The sequence below is a fragment of the Cetorhinus maximus genome, chromosome 28 (assembly GCF_964194155.1).
Source record: "Cetorhinus maximus chromosome 28, sCetMax3.hap1.1, whole genome shotgun sequence".
Classification (NCBI taxonomy): Eukaryota; Metazoa; Chordata; class Chondrichthyes; order Lamniformes; family Cetorhinidae; genus Cetorhinus; species Cetorhinus maximus.
The window spans coordinates 28,457,542-28,471,992 of record NC_135906.1 but is presented as its reverse complement, the minus strand read 5'-3'; the positions used below and the strand labels follow the sequence as shown (position 1 = coordinate 28,471,992).

General features: G+C 50.7%; 1 long non-coding RNA gene across 1 annotated transcript in view; it reads right to left on the bottom strand.

Moving 5' to 3' along the window:
* Positions 1 to 9,195: 9,195 nt before the first annotated feature.
* LOC144668979 (uncharacterized) overlaps positions 9,196 to 14,451 on the bottom strand; it is a 48,037-nt gene continuing 42,781 nt past the window's right edge. The window contains exons 2-3 of the long non-coding RNA XR_013573574.1: positions 9,429 to 9,498; positions 9,196 to 9,222 (exon numbers count right to left, since the gene is read on the bottom strand). This is a non-coding gene — a long non-coding RNA (uncharacterized LOC144668979). The remainder of the gene's footprint in view (positions 9,223 to 9,428; positions 9,499 to 14,451) is intronic.

The following is a 14,451-nucleotide window of genomic DNA, read 5'->3' as shown; positions in this document are numbered from 1 at the left end:
GAGGTACAGCAACGGGTTAGATACAGAGTAAAGCCCCCTCTACACTGTTCCCATCAAACACTCCCAAGAAAGGTACAGAATGGGTTAGATACAGAGTAATGCTCCCTCTACACTGTCCCCATCAAACACTCCTAGGACAGGTACAGCACCGGGTTAGATACAGAGTAATGCTCCCTCTACACCGTCCCCATCAAACACTCCCAGGGCAGGTACAGCACGGGGTTAAATATTGAGTAATGCTCTCTCCACACTGACCCCATCATGTACTCCCAGGACAGGTACAGCACGGGGTTAGATACAGAGTAAAGCTCCCTCTACACTGTCCCCATCAAACACTCCCAGGGCAGGTACAGCACGCGGTTAGATCCAGAGTAAAGCTCCCTCTACACCGTCCCCATCAAACACTCGCAGGACAGGTACAGCACGGTGTTAGATACAGAGTAATGCTCCCTCTACACTGCCCCCTTCAAACCCTCCCAGGGTAGGTACAGCATAGGGTTAGATACAGAGTAACGCTCCCGCTACACTGTCCCCATCAAACACTCCCAGGACTTGTACAGCATGGGGTTAGATACAGAGTAAAGCTCTCTCTACACTGTCCCCATCAAACACTCCCAGGACAGGTGCAGCACGTGGTTAGATACAGAGTAAAGCTCCCACTACACCGTCCCCATCAAACACTCCCAGGACAGGTACTGCACGGGGTTAAATACAGAGTAAAGCTCCCTCTACACTGTCACCATCAAACACTCTGTGGGAAGGTACAGCACGGGGTTAAATACAGAGTGAAGCCCCCTCTACACTGTCCCCATCAGACACTCCCAGGACAGGTACAGCACGGGGTTAGATACAGATTAAAGCTCCCTCTGCAATGTCCCCATCAAGCACTCCCAGGACAGGTACAGCATGGAGTCAGATACAGAGTAAAGCTCCCTCTGCACTGTCCCCATCAAACACACCCAGGGCAGTTACAGCATGGGGTTAGATGCAGTGTAAAGCTCTCTCTACACTGTCCCCATCAAACACTCCCAGGACAGGTACAGCATGGGGTTAGATGCAGAGTAAAGCTCCCTCTATACTGTCCCCATCAAACACTCCTAGGACAGGTACAGCAGCGGGTTAGATACAGAGTAAAGCTCCCTCTACACCGTCCCCATCAAACACTCCCAGGGCTGTTACAGCACGTGGTTAGATACAGAGTAATGCTCTCTCCACGCTGTCTCCATCAAACACTCCCAGGACAGGTACAGCACAGGGGTAGATACAGAGTAAAGCTCCCTCTACACTGTCCCCATCATACACTCCCAGGACAGGTACAGCACGGGGTTAGATACAGAGTAAAGCTCCCTCTACATTGTCCCATCAAACATTCCCAGGACAGGTACAGCACGGGGTTAGATACAGAGTAAAGCTCCCTCTACATTGTCCCATCAAACATTCCCAGGACAGGTATATCACGGGCTTAGATACAGAGTAAAGCTCCATCTACACTGTCCCCAGCAAACACTCCCAGGACAGGTACAGCACGGGGTTAGATACAGGGTAAAGCTCCCTCTACACTGTCCCCATCAAACACTCCCAGGAGAAGTACAGCACGGCGTTAGATAAAGAGTAAAATTCCCTCTAAACCGTCCCCATCAAACACTCCTAGGACAGGTAAAGCACGGGGTTAGATACAGAGTAAAGCTCCCTCTACACTGTCCCCTTCAAACACGCCCAGGAGAGGTACAGCAACGGGTTAGATACAGAGTAAAGCCCCCTCTACACTGTTCCCATCAAACACTCCCAAGAAAGGTACAGAATGGGTTAGATACAGAGTAATGCTCCCTCTACACTGTCCCCATCAAACACTCCTAGGACAGGTACAGCACCGGGTTAGATACAGAGTAATGCTCCCTCTACACCGTCCCCATCAAACACTCCCAGGGCAGGTACAGCACGGGGTTAAATATTGAGTAATGCTCTCTCCACACTGACCCCATCATGTACTCCCAGGACAGGTACAGCACGGGGTTAGATACAGAGTAAAGCTCCCTCTACACTGTCCCCATCAAACACTCCCAGGGCAGGTACAGCACGCGGTTAGATCCAGAGTAAAGCTCCCTCTACACCGTCCCCATCAAACACTCGCAGGACAGGTACAGCACGGTGTTAGATACAGAGTAATGCTCCCTCTACACTGCCCCCTTCAAACCCTCCCAGGGTAGGTACAGCATAGGGTTAGATACAGAGTAACGCTCCCGCTACACTGTCCCCATCAAACACTCCCAGGACTTGTACAGCATGGGGTTAGATACAGAGTAAAGCTCTCTCTACACTGCCCCCATCAAACACTCCCAGGACAGCTACAGCACGTGGTTAGATATAGAGTAAAGCTCCGTCTACACCGTCGCCATCAAACACTCCCAGGGCAGGTACAGCACGGGGTTAGATACAGAATAAAGTTCCCTCTACACTGTCCCATCAAACACTCCCAGGACAGGTACAGCACGGGGTTAGATACAGACTAAAGCTCACTCTACATCGTCCCCATCAAACACTCCCAGGGCAGGTACAGTAAGGAGTTAGATACAGAGTAAAGCTCCATCTACACTGTCCCAATCAAACACTGCCACGACAGGTACAGCACGGGGATAGATACAGAGTAAAATCCATCTACACTGTACCCATCAAACACTGCCAGGACAGGTACAGCACGGGGTTAGATACAGAGTAAAGCTCCATCTACACTGTCCCCATCAAACACTCCCAGGACAGGTACAGCACGGGGTTAGATACAGAGTAAATCTCCCTCTACACTGTGACATCAAACATTCCCAGGACAGTTACAGCACGGGGTTAGATACAGAGTAAAGCTCCATCTGCACTGTCCCCAGCAAACACTCCCAGGGCAGGTACAGCACTGGGTTAGTTACAGGGTAAAGCTCCCTCTACACTGTCCCAATCAAACACTCCCAGGACAGGTACAGCACGGTGTTAGTTACAGAGTAAAGCTTCCTCTACATTGTCCCATCAAACATTCCCAGGACAGGTACAGCACGGGGTTAGATACAGAGTGAAGCTCCCTCTACATTGTCCAATCAAACATTCCCAGTACAGGAACATCACGGGGTTAGATACAGAGTAATGCTCCATCTACACTGTCCCCAGCAAATACTCCCAGGACAGTTACAGCACGGGGTTAGATACAGGGTAAAGCTCCCTCTACACTGTCCCCATCAAACACTCCCAGGACATGTACAGCACGGCGTTAGATAAAGAGTAAAACTCCCTCTACACCGTCCCCATCAAACACTCCCAGGAAAGGTACAGCACGGGGTTAGATACAGAGTAATGCACCCTCTACACCGTTCCCATCAAACACTCCCAGGGCAGGCACAACACGGGGTTAGATACAGAGTAAAGTTATCTCTACACTGTCCCCATTAATCACTCCCAGGACAGGTACAGCACGGGGTAAGATACAGAATAAAGCTCCCTGTACACTGTCCCCATCAAACACTCCCAGCACAGTTAGAGCACGGGGTTAGGTACTGTGTAAAGCTGCCTCTACACGGTGCCCATCAAACACTCCCGGGAAAGGTACAGCACGGGGTTATATACAGAGTAAAGCTCCCTCTACACCGTCCCCATCAAGCACTCCCAGGGCTGTTACAGCACGTGGTTAGATACAGAGTAATGCTCTCTCCACACTGTCCCCATCAAACACTCCCAGGACAGGTACAGCACAGGGTAAGTTACAGAGTAAAGCTCCCTCAACACCGTTCCCATGAAAAACTCACAGGACAGGTACAGCAAGGGGTAAGATACAAAGTAAAGATCACTCTACACTGTCCCCATCAAACACTCCCTGGACAGGTACAGCACGGGGTTAGATACAGAGTAAAGCTCCCTCTACACTGTCCCCATCAAACAATCCCAGGGCAGGTACAGCACGAGGTTAGATCCAGAGGAAAGCTCCCTCTACACCGTCCCCATCAAACACTCGCAGGACAGGTACAGCACGGGGTTAGATACAGATTAAATCTACCTCTACACTGTCCCCATCAAACACTCCGAGGAAATGTACAGCGCCGGGTTAGATACAGAGTAACGCTCCCTCTACACTGTCCCCATCAAATACTAACAGGGTAGGTACAGCATCGGGTTAGATACAGAGTAACGCTCCTTCTATGCTGTCCCCATCAAACACTACCAGGACAGGTACAGCACGGGGTTAGATACAGAGTAAAGCCCTCTCTACACTGCCCCCATCAAACACTCCCAGGACAGGTACAGCACGGGGTTAGGTACAGAGTAAAGCTCCCTCTACACTGTCCCCATCAAACACTCCCAGGACAGGTACAGCACGGGGTTAGATACAGAGTAAAGCTCCCTCTACACCGTCCCCATCAAACACTCCCAGGACAGGTACAGCACGGGGTTAGATACAGAGTAAAGTACCCTCTACACTGTCCCCATCAAACACTCCCAGGACAGGTACAGCACGGGGTCAGATACAGAGTAAAGCTCCCTCTACACCGTCCCCATCAAACACTCGCAGGACAGGTACAGCACGGGGTTAGATACAGATTAAATCTCCCTCTACACTGTCCCCATCAAACACTCCCAGGAAATGTACAGCGCCGGGTTAGATACAGAGTAACGCTCCCTCTACACTGTCCCGATCAAATACTAACAGGGTAGGTACAGCATCGGGTTAGATACAGAGTAACGCTCCCTCTATACTGTCCCCATCAAACACTACCAGGACAGGTACAGCACGGGGTTAGATAGAGAGTAAAGCCCTCTCTACACTGCCCCCATCAAACACTCCCAGGACAGGTACAGCACGGGGTTAGGTACAGAGTAAACCTCCCTCTACACTGTCCCCATCAAACACTCCCAGGACAGGTACAGCACGGGGTTAGATACAGAGTAAAGCTCCCTCTACACCGTCCCCATCAAACACTCCCAGGACAGTTACAGCACGGGGTTAGATACAGAGTAAAGTACCCTCTACACTGTCCCCATCAAACACTCCCAGGACAGGTACAGCACGGGGTCAGATACAGAGTAAAGCTCCCTCTATACTGCCCCCATCAAACACTCCCAGGACAGGTACAGCACGGGGTTAGATACGGAGTAAAGCTCCCTCTACAATGTCCCCATCAAACACTCCCAGGACAGGTACAATAGGGGGTTAGATAAAGAGTAAAGCTCCATCTACACCGTCCCCATCAAACACTCCCAGGGAAGGTACAGCACGGGGTTAGTTACAGAGTAAAGCTCCTTCTACAATGTCCCCATCAAACACTCCCAGGGCAGGTACAGAACCGGGAGAGATACAGAGTAAAGCTCCCTCTACACTGTCCCCATCAAACACTCCCAGGAAATGTACAGCACGGGGTTAGATACAGAGTAAAGCTCCCTCTCCACCGTCACCATCAAACACTCCCAGGGCAGGTACAGCACGGGGTTAGATACAGAGTAAAACTCCCTCTACACCGTCCCCATCAAACACTCCCAGGGCAGGTACAGCATGGGGTTAGATACAGAGTAAAGGTCCCTCTACACCGTCCCCATCAAACACTCCCAGGACAGGTACAGCACCGGGTTAGATATCGAGTAAAGCTCCCTCTACACCGTCCCCATCAAACACTCCCAGGGCAGGTACAGTACAGGGTTAGGTACAGAGTAAAGCTCTCTCTACACTGTCCCCATCAAACACTCCCAGGGCAGGTATAGCACAGGATTAGGTAGAGAGTAAAGCTCTCTCTACACTGTCCCCATCAAACACTCCCAGGACAGGTACAGCACAGTGTTAGATACAGAGTAAAGCTCCCTCTACACTGTCCCTATCAAACACCCCCAGGACAGGTATAGCATGGGCTTAGATACAGAGTAAATGTCCCTCTACACTGTCCCCATCAAACACTCCCAGGACAGGTACAGCACGTGGTTAGATACAGAGTAAAGCTCCCACTACACCGTCCCCATCAAACACTCCCAGGACAGGTACAGCACGGGGTTAGATACAGAGTAAAGCTCCCTCTACACTGTCACCATCAAACACTCTGTGGGAAGGTACAGCACGGGGTTAAATACAGAGTGAAGCCCCCTCTACACTGTCCCCATCAGACACTCCCAGGACAGGTACAGCACGGGGTTAGATACAGATTACAGCTCCCTCTGCAATGTCCCCATCAAACACTCCCAGGGCAGTTACAGCATGGGGTTTGATGCAGTGTAAAGCTCTCTCTACACTGTCCCCATCCATCACTCCCAGGACAGGTACAGCATGGGGTTAGATACAGAGTAAACCTCCCTCTATACTGTCCCCATCAAACACTCCTAGGACAGGTACAGCAGCGGGTTAGATATAGAGTAAAGCTCCCTCTACACCGTCCCCATCAAAAACTCCCAGGGCTGTTACAGCACGTGGTTAGATACAGAGTAATGCTCTCTCCACACTGTCCCCAGCAAACACTCCCAGGACAGGTACAGCACGGGGTTAGATACAGGGTAAAGCTCCCTCTACACTGTCCCCATCAAACACTCCCAGGAGAAGTACAGCACGGCGTTAGATAAAGAGTAAAATTCCCTCTAAACCGTCCCCATCAAACACTCCTAGGACAGGTAAAGCACGGGGTTAGATACAGAGTAAAGCTCCCTCTACACTGTCCCCTTCAAACACGCCCAGGAGAGGGACAGCAACGGGTTAGATACAGAGTAAAGCCCCCTCTACACTGTTCCCATCAAACACTCCCAAGAAAGGTACAGAATGGGTTAGATACAGAGTAATGCTCCCTCTACACTGTCCCCATCAAACACTCCTAGGACAGGTACAGCACCGGGATAGATACAGAGTAATGCTCCCTCTACACCGTCCCCATCAAACACTCCCAGGGCAGGTACAGCACGGGGTTAAATATTGAGTAATGCTCTCTCCACACTGACCCCATCATGTACTCCCAGGACAGGTACAGCACGGGGTTAGATACAGAGTAAAGCTCCCTCTACACTGTCCCCATCAAACACTCCCAGGGCAGGTACAGCACGCGGTTAGATCCAGAGTAAAGCTCCCTCTACACCGTCCCCATCAAACACTCGCAGGACAGGTACAGCACGGTGTTAGATACAGAGTAATGCTCCCTCTACACTGCCCCCTTCAAACCCTCCCAGGGTAGGTACAGCATAGGGTTAGATACAGAGTAACGCTCCCGCTACACTGTCCCCATCAAACACTCCCAGGACTTGTACAGCATGGGGTTAGATACAGAGTAAAGCTCTCTCTACACTGCCCCCATCAAACACTCCCAGGACAGCTACAGCACGTGGTTAGATATAGAGTAAAGCTCCGTCTACACCGTCGCCATCAAACACTCCCAGGGCAGGTACAGCACGGGGTTAGATACAGAATAAAGTTCCCTCTACACTGTCCCATCAAACACTCCCAGGACAGGTACAGCACGGGGTTAGATACAGACTAAAGCTCACTCTACATCGTCCCCATCAAACACTCCCAGGGCAGGTACAGTAAGGAGTTAGATACAGAGTAAAGCTCCATCTATACTGTCCCAATCAAACACTGCCACGACAGGTACAGCACGGGGATAGATACAGAGTAAAATCCATCTACACTGTACCCATCAAACACTGCCAGGACAGGTACAGCACGGGGTTAGATACAGAGTAAAGCTCCATCTACACTGTCCCCATCAAACACTCCCAGGACAGGTACAGCACGGGGTTAGATACAGAGTAAATCTCCCTCTACACTGTGACATCAAACATTCCCAGGACAGTTACAGCACGGGGTTAGATACAGAGTAAAGCTCCATCTGCACTGTCCCCAGCAAACACTCCCAGGGCAGGTACAGCACTGGGTTAGTTACAGGGTAAAGCTCCCTCTACACTGTCCCAATCAAACACTCCCAGGACAGGTACAGCACGGTGTTAGTTACAGAGTAAAGCTTCCTCTACATTGTCCCATCAAACATTCCCAGGACAGGTACAGCACGGGGTTAGATACAGAGTGAAGCTCCCTCTACATTGTCCAATCAAACATTCCCAGTACAGGAACATCACGGGGTTAGATACAGAGTAATGCTCCATCTACACTGTCCCCAGCAAATACTCCCAGGACAGTTACAGCACGGGGTTAGATACAGGGTAAAGCTCCCTCTACACTGTCCCCATCAAACACTCCCAGGACATGTACAGCACGGCGTTAGATAAAGAGTAAAACTCCCTCTACACCGTCCCCATCAAACACTCCCAGGAAAGGTACAGCACGGGGTTAGATACAGAGTAATGCACCCTCTACACCGTTCCCATCAAACACTCCCAGGGCAGGCACAACACGGGGTTAGATACAGAGTAAAGTTATCTCTACACTGTCCCCATTAATCACTCCCAGGACAGGTACAGCACGGGGTAAGATACAGAATAAAGCTCCCTGTACACTGTCCCCATCAAACACTCCCAGCACAGTTAGAGCACGGGGTTAGGTACTGTGTAAAGCTGCCTCTACACGGTGCCCATCAAACACTCCCGGGAAAGGTACAGCACGGGGTTATATACAGAGTAAAGCTCCCTCTACACCGTCCCCATCAAGCACTCCCAGGGCTGTTACAGCACGTGGTTAGATACAGAGTAATGCTCTCTCCACACTGTCCCCATCAAACACTCCCAGGACAGGTACAGCACAGGGTAAGTTACAGAGTAAAGCTCCCTCAACACCGTTCCCATGAAAAACTCACAGGACAGGTACAGCAAGGGGTAAGATACAAAGTAAAGATCACTCTACACTGTCCCCATCAAACACTCCCTGGACAGGTACAGCACGGGGTTAGATACAGAGTAAAGCTCCCTCTACACTGTCCCCATCAAACAATCCCAGGGCAGGTACAGCACGAGGTTAGATCCAGAGGAAAGCTCCCTCTACACCGTCCCCATCAAACACTCGCAGGACAGGTACAGCACGGGGTTAGATACAGATTAAATCTACCTCTACACTGTCCCCATCAAACACTCCGAGGAAATGTACAGCGCCGGGTTAGATACAGAGTAACGCTCCCTCTACACTGTCCCCATCAAATACTAACAGGGTAGGTACAGCATCGGGTTAGATACAGAGTAACGCTCCTTCTATGCTGTCCCCATCAAACACTACCAGGACAGGTACAGCACGGGGTTAGATACAGAGTAAAGCCCTCTCTACACTGCCCCCATCAAACACTCCCAGGACAGGTACAGCACGGGGTTAGGTACAGAGTAAAGCTCCCTCTACACTGTCCCCATCAAACACTCCCAGGACAGGTACAGCACGGGGTTAGATACAGAGTAAAGCTCCCTCTACACCGTCCCCATCAAACACTCCCAGGACAGGTACAGCACGGGGTTAGATACAGAGTAAAGTACCCTCTACACTGTCCCCATCAAACACTCCCAGGACAGGTACAGCACGGGGTCAGATACAGAGTAAAGCTCCCTCTACACCGTCCCCATCAAACACTCGCAGGACAGGTACAGCACGGGGTTAGATACAGATTAAATCTCCCTCTACACTGTCCCCATCAAACACTCCCAGGAAATGTACAGCGCCGGGTTAGATACAGAGTAACGCTCCCTCTACACTGTCCCGATCAAATACTAACAGGGTAGGTACAGCATCGGGTTAGATACAGAGTAACGCTCCCTCTATACTGTCCCCATCAAACACTACCAGGACAGGTACAGCACGGGGTTAGATAGAGAGTAAAGCCCTCTCTACACTGCCCCCATCAAACACTCCCAGGACAGGTACAGCACGGGGTTAGGTACAGAGTAAACCTCCCTCTACACTGTCCCCATCAAACACTCCCAGGACAGGTACAGCACGGGGTTAGATACAGAGTAAAGCTCCCTCTACACCGTCCCCATCAAACACTCCCAGGACAGTTACAGCACGGGGTTAGATACAGAGTAAAGTACCCTCTACACTGTCCCCATCAAACACTCCCAGGACAGGTACAGCACGGGGTCAGATACAGAGTAAAGCTCCCTCTATACTGCCCCCATCAAACACTCCCAGGACAGGTACAGCACGGGGTTAGATACGGAGTAAAGCTCCCTCTACAATGTCCCCATCAAACACTCCCAGGACAGGTACAATAGGGGGTTAGATAAAGAGTAAAGCTCCATCTACACCGTCCCCATCAAACACTCCCAGGGAAGGTACAGCACGGGGTTAGTTACAGAGTAAAGCTCCTTCTACAATGTCCCCATCAAACACTCCCAGGGCAGGTACAGAACCGGGAGAGATACAGAGTAAAGCTCCCTCTACACTGTCCCCATCAAACACTCCCAGGAAATGTACAGCACGGGGTTAGATACAGAGTAAAGCTCCCTCTCCACCGTCACCATCAAACACTCCCAGGGCAGGTACAGCACGGGGTTAGATACAGAGTAAAACTCCCTCTACACCGTCCCCATCAAACACTCCCAGGGCAGGTACAGCATGGGGTTAGATACAGAGTAAAGGTCCCTCTACACCGTCCCCATCAAACACTCCCAGGACAGGTACAGCACCGGGTTAGATATCGAGTAAAGCTCCCTCTACACCGTCCCCATCAAACACTCCCAGGGCAGGTACAGTACAGGGTTAGGTACAGAGTAAAGCTCTCTCTACACTGTCCCCATCAAACACTCCCAGGGCAGGTATAGCACAGGATTAGGTAGAGAGTAAAGCTCTCTCTACACTGTCCCCATCAAACACTCCCAGGACAGGTACAGCACAGTGTTAGATACAGAGTAAAGCTCCCTCTACACTGTCCCTATCAAACACCCCCAGGACAGGTATAGCATGGGCTTAGATACAGAGTAAATGTCCCTCTACACTGTCCCCATCAAACACTCCCAGGACAGGTACAGCACGTGGTTAGATACAGAGTAAAGCTCCCACTACACCGTCCCCATCAAACACTCCCAGGACAGGTACAGCACGGGGTTAGATACAGAGTAAAGCTCCCTCTACACTGTCACCATCAAACACTCTGTGGGAAGGTACAGCACGGGGTTAAATACAGAGTGAAGCCCCCTCTACACTGTCCCCATCAGACACTCCCAGGACAGGTACAGCACGGGGTTAGATACAGATTACAGCTCCCTCTGCAATGTCCCCATCAAACACTCCCAGGGCAGTTACAGCATGGGGTTTGATGCAGTGTAAAGCTCTCTCTACACTGTCCCCATCCATCACTCCCAGGACAGGTACAGCATGGGGTTAGATACAGAGTAAACCTCCCTCTATACTGTCCCCATCAAACACTCCTAGGACAGGTACAGCAGCGGGTTAGATATAGAGTAAAGCTCCCTCTACACCGTCCCCATCAAAAACTCCCAGGGCTGTTACAGCACGTGGTTAGATACAGAGTAATGCTCTCTCCACACTGTCTCCATCAAACACTCCCAGGACAGGTACAGCACAGGGTTAGATACAGAGTAAAGCTCCCTCTACACTGTCCCCATCATACACTCCCAGGACAGGTACAGCACGGGGTTTGATACAGAGTAAAGCTCCCTCTACATTGTCCCATCAAACATTCCCAGGACAGGTACAGCACGGGGTTAGATACAGAGTAAAGCTCCCTCTACACTGTCCCCTTCAAACACGCCCAGGACAGGTACAGCACAGGGTTAGATACAGAGTAAAGCTCCCTCTACACTGTTCCCATCAAACACTCCCAAGACAGTTACAGCATGGGTTAGATACAGAATAATGCTCCCTCTACACTGTCCCCATCAAACACTCCTAGCACAGGTACAGCACCGGGTTAGATACAGAGTAAAGCTCCCTCTACACCGTCCCCATCAAACACTCGCAGGACAGGTACAGCACGGTGTTTGATACAGAGTAACGCTCCCTCTACACTGCCCCCTTCAAACCCTCCCATGGTAGGTACAGCATGGGGTTAGATACAGAGTAACGCTCCCGCTACACTGTCCCCATCAAACACTCCCAGGACTTGTATAGCATGGGGTTAGATACAGAGTAAAGCTCTCTCTACACTGCCCCCATCAAACACTCCCAGGACAGCTACAGCACGTGGTTAGATATAGAGTAAAGCTCCGTCTACACCGTCGCCATCAAACACTCCCAGGGCAGGTACAGCACGGGGTTAGATACAGAGTAAAGTTCCCTCTACACTGTCCCATCAAACACTCCCAGGACAGGTACAGCACGGGGTTAGATACAGACTAAAGCTCACTCTACAACGTCCCCATCAAACACTCCCAGGGCAGGTACAGTAAGGGGTTAGATACAGAGTAAAGCTCCATCTACACTGTCCCAATCAAACACTGCCACGACAGGTACAGCACGGGGATAGATACAGAGTAAAATCCATCTACACTGTACCCATCAAACACTGCCAGGACAGGTACAGCACGGGGTTAGATACAGAGTAAAGCTCCATCTACACTGTCCCCATCAAACACTCCCAGGACAGGTACAGCACGGGGTTAGATACAGAGTATATCTCCCTCTACACTGTGACATCAAACATTCCCAGGACAGGTACAGCACGGGGTTAGATACAGAGTAAAGCTCCATCTGCACTGTCCCCAGCAAACACTCCCAGGGCAGGTACAGCACTGGGTTAGTTACAGGGTAAAGCTCCCTCTACACTGTCCCAATCAAACACTCCCAGGACAGGTACAGCACGGGGTTAGATACAGAGTAAAGCTTCCTCTACATTGTCCCATCAAACATTCCCAGGACAGGTACAGCACGGTGTTAGATACAGAGTGAAGCTCCCTCTACATTGTCCAATCAAACATTCCCAGGACAGGAACATCACGGGGTTAGATACAGAGTAAATCTCCATCTACACTGTCCCCAGCAAACTCTCCCAGGACAGTTACAGCACGGGGTTAGATACAGGGTAAAGCTCCCTCTACACTGTCCCCATCAAACACTCCCAGGACATGTACAGCACGGCGTTAGATAAAGAGTAAAACTCCCTCTACACCGTCCCCATCAAACTCTCCCAGGAAAGGTACAGCACGGGGTTAGATACAAAGTAATGCACCCTCTACACCGTTCCCATCAAACACTCCCAGGACAGGTACACCACGGTGTTAGATACAGAGTAAAGCTCCCTATACACTGGTCCCCATGAAACACTCCCAGGACAGGTACAGCACCGGGTTAGATACAGAGTAAAGCTCCCTCTACACCGTGCCCATCGAACCCTCCCAGGACAGGTACAGCACGGGGTTAAATATAGAGTAATGCTCTCTCCACACTGACCCCATCATACACTCCCAGGACAGGTACAGCACGGGGTTAGATACAGAGTAAAGCTCCCTCTACATTGTCCCATCAAACATTCCCAGGACAGGTACAGCACGGGGTTAGATACAAAGTAAAGCTCCCTCTACATTGTCCCATCAAACATTCCCAGGACAGGAACATCACGGGGTTAGATACAGAGTAAAGCTCCATCTACACTGTCCCCAGCAAACACTCCCAGGACAGGTACAGCACGGGGTTAGATACAGGGTAAAGCTCCCTCTACACTGTCCCCATCAAACACTCCCAGGAGAAGTACAGCACGGCGTTAGATAAAGAGTAAAACTCCCTCTACACCGTCCCCATCAAACACTCCCAGGGCAGGTAAAGCACGGGGTTAGAAATAGAGTAAAGCTATCTCTACACTGTCCCCATCAATCACGCCCAGGACAGGTACAGCACGGGGTTAGATACAGAGTAAAGCTCCCTGTACACTGTCCCCATCAAACACTCCCAGGACAGGTACAGCACGGGGTTCGATACAGAGTAAAGCTCCCTCTACACTGTCCCCTTCAAACACTCCCAGGAGAGGTACAGCAACGGGTTAGATACAGAGTAAAGCTCCCTCTACACTGTTCCCATCAAACACTCCCAAGACAGGTACAGCATGGGTTAGATACAGAGTAATGCTCCCTCTACACTGTCCCCATCAAACACTCCTAGGACAGGTACAGCACCGGGTTAGATACAGAGTAAAGCTCCCTCTACACTGTCCCCATCAATCACTCCCAGGACATGTACAGCACGGTTTTAGATACAGAGTAACGCTCCCTCTACACTGCCCCCATCAAACCCTCCCAGGGTAGGTACAGCATGAGGTTAGATACAGAGTAACGCTCCCGCTACACTGTCCCCATCAAACACTCCCAGGACTTGTACAGCATGGGGTTAGATACAGAGTAAAGCTCTCTCTACACTGCCCCCATAAAACACTCCCAGGACAGCTACAGCACGTGGTTAGATAAAGAGTAAAGCTCCCTCTACACCGTCGCCATCAAACACTCCCAGGGCAGGTACAGCACGGGGTTAGATACAGAGTAAAGTTCCCTCTACACTGTCCCATCAAACACTCCCAGGACAGGTACAGCACGGGGTTAGATACAGACTAAATCTCACTCTACAACGTCCCCATC